Source organism: Callospermophilus lateralis, unplaced genomic scaffold (genome assembly GCF_048772815.1).
Source record: "Callospermophilus lateralis isolate mCalLat2 unplaced genomic scaffold, mCalLat2.hap1 Scaffold_305, whole genome shotgun sequence".
Classification (NCBI taxonomy): Eukaryota; Metazoa; Chordata; class Mammalia; order Rodentia; family Sciuridae; genus Callospermophilus; species Callospermophilus lateralis.
Window position 1 is genome coordinate 483,166 of NW_027513681.1, and position 3,579 is coordinate 486,744.

The window sequence follows — 3,579 nt, forward strand, 5'->3', positions numbered from 1 at the left end:
TGTGGATGATATATATTTCATGGTGAATTTCGATTGCCATACATAATGCTACTTTGTAATGTCTGTATTTAAGTGTGTGTGTGTGTGTGTGTGTGTGTGTGTGTGTATTCACTCTGCTGATTATTCAAAATATAAAATATATGTGTCTTATTATACACTAACTAAATTCATTCATATTCATGTATTTGGATTTATAATCAACGTTTGAGAAGATTATTCTCAGAAATATTTTCCCACCTGAAATACATGTTTGTTTCCTAGTACTGAAAACTAACTTCAGGGGATCATATTATGGCAGCGATGGGAGTTCATTACCCACCTGTACCGCGTCACTTTGCAGGAGAAGGACGAGTTAGAACAGCTAAAATCTATCTTATTAGAAATTTCCAGGAAAATTGGTGTGCTCCAAAACCTACATGAAGGATTTCCATTGCACAAGGACCAGCTACGGGGACTCAAACACCAGCAATTTGTCCTCATGGAGGGTCACGCTGCTTATTTAGCAAATCGCCCCATGGCTAGTGTCTGCAATGCGCGCTGGGAAACGACGAGAGAGCAACACAAAGATACAGTCTGTGGATTATGTGGACTCCTGCCATCTGGGCAATCACTGTGCTCAGTGCTGAATTCTGGGTTTGAAATGGGGGAAGGAAGCGGTCCAATTCGGTTTTCCACACCGGTGAGACCACAGAGGAAGATAGCGGTCACCATCTTGGAGAGCTGATGTCACCATCCCTGTTTTCGACTGATCACAGCTCATTCAGATACAGAATAGGTAATTTCAGGCTGCCATTCGCCTTCATCTTGCAGACAAATTACTCAGGGTCAGTGCTAAAGAACCCATGAAAATTGCTTCTTGTATCGTTCTCCTATCAGAACATACACCGAGCCCGGAGCGGCTGAATTCCGGGTCCCGGAACTGCTCTGGCCCAGGGCTAAAGAACCTGCGGAAACTGTTTCTTGGTCTGGGTCCTGCTGAATACTGTAGAGGTAAATGCCAACTGAGCCTTCATAGACAGTGGCAACAGGATTGAGACGGGGCTTGTGAGGGCCGGTCAGGACTCACCCGTTGCTTTGGTCACCCGACAAAGGGAATGAAATGCTGCCATTTACATGGGATACCAACATGGCAGACATCTGATGTGATCACAAAGCGGTGGAGGAGATAACTTCATCGATACCAGCGGCGAGAGAAATAGTTGGTCTCCTGGTAAAGAAAGTGAGTCACAAACATCTGAGTCTCTCTCATTTTGTCATTAAGCCAGAGGTGCAGAGCAGAGCTGCCGCCTGTGCCTGGAACAGGCCCAGCGACCCACCGGCGTGGTAGTCACGTCACCCCAATTGGAGTAGGGGCAGAGCAGAGCCGACACCCATGCCTGCAAGGTAGGCAGACGTATGACCGACCGGCAGAACAGGCCTAGCGGCCGGTCAGCATATGGAATGTCAGATAAAGAATTCAGGATATACATGCTTCAGGTGATCTGGAATCTCAAGGAAGACATTAGACAGCAAAAATCAGACAATGAAAGATCACTTCGACAATGAATTACATAAAAAAATCCAAGTAGCAAAGATCAACTATACAGGGAGATAGAGGTTATAAAAAACAAACGAACTGAAATCTTAGAAACGCAGGAAGTAATGAACCATCTTAAAAACTCAATTGAGAATACTACCATCAGAGCAGAATACTTAGAAGATAGAACATCAGACAATGAAGACAAAGTATTTCAACTCAAAAAGAACATATACAGCTCAGCAAGACTGTTAAGAAACCATGAGCAAAACTGCAAGAAATATGGGATAACATAAAGAGAATAAACATAAGAGTCATTGGGATACAGGAAAGTATAGAGGTCCAAACCAAAGGAGTGAGCAATCTATTCAATGAAATAATAGGAGAAAAATTCCTAGACTTGAAGAATGAGACAAAATCCCAAATCCTAAAAGTCTACAGGACGCCGAACATGCAAAATCATAAGAGATCCACACCTAGACACATTGTAATGAAGATACCCTACATACAGAATAAGGAGAGAATTTTAAAAGCTACAAGAGAAAGGAAGCAGATTATAGTTAGTGGTAAACCAACCAGGATAACAGCTGATCTTTCAACACAGACTCTGAAAGCTAGAAGATCCTTTAATAACATATTTCAAACACTGAAAGAAAATGGGTTCCAACCAATTATCATGTATCCAGCGAAATTAAGCTTCAGATGGAAGATGAAATTAAAACCTTCCACGATAAACAAAAGTGAAAAGAATTTGCAGCTAGAAAACCATCTCTTCAAAACATCCTCGGCAAAACATTACAGGAAGTGGAAATGGAAAATACCAATGAAAACCAACAGTGTGAGGTAGGACATTAAAGGGGGGAAAATAATCAAAGAGGAAAACAAACCATGTTTAGTAACATAAATAAACAAATATGGCTGAAAGAACAACCCATATCTCAATAATAACCAGAAATCTTAATGGCTTAAACTCACCAATTAAGAGACACAGGCTAGTAGAATGGATCACAAAACAAGAACCAACAAAATGCTGCCTACAGGAGACGCATTTTATAGGAAAAGACATACATAGACTGAGGGTGATACTTGGAAAAATCATATCACTTTTATGAACTTCGGAAACAAGCAGGAGTGTCCATACTCATATCAAATAAAATAGATTTCAAGCCAAAGTTAATCAAAAGGGATAAAGAAGGACACTACATACTACTCAAGGGAACCATACGCCAACAAGACATAACAATCATAAATATATATGCCACAAACAATGGTGCAGCTTTGTTCATCAAACAAACTCTTCTCAATTTCAAGAGTCTAATAGACCACAATACAGTAATCATGGGAGACCTGAACACACCTCCCTCACCACTGGACAGATCTTCCAAACAAAAGTTGAATAAGGAAACTATAGAACTCAATAACACAATTAATAACCTAGACTTAATTGACATATATACAATATACAACCCATCATCAAGAAGTTACACTTTTTTCTCAGCAGAACATGGATCCTTCTCAAAAATACATCATATATTATGTCACAGGGCAATTCTTAGACAATAAAAAGGAGTAGAGATAATACCATGCATTTTATCTGATCATAATGGAATGAAATTAAAAATCAACGATAAAAAAAGGAAGGAAAAATCATTCATCACTTGGAGAATGAACAATAGGTTTCTGAATGATCAATGGGTTATAGAAGACATCAAGGAAGAAATTAAAAAATTCTTAGAGATAAATGAAAACACAGACACAATATATCGGAATCTATGGGACACATTGAAAGCAGTTCCAAGAGGAAAATTCATTGCTTGAGTTCATTCCTTAGAAAAAGAAAAAACCAACAAATAAATGATCTCATACTTCATCTCAAAATCTTAGAAAAACATGAGCAAACAACAGCAAAAGAAGTAGAAGGCAACAAATAATTAAAATCAGAGAAGAAATTAATGAAATCGAAACAAAAGAAACAATTGAAAAAATTCACAAAACAATACATTGGTTTTTTGAAAAAATAAATATAATCGACAGACCCTTAGCCATGCTAACAAAGAGAAGAA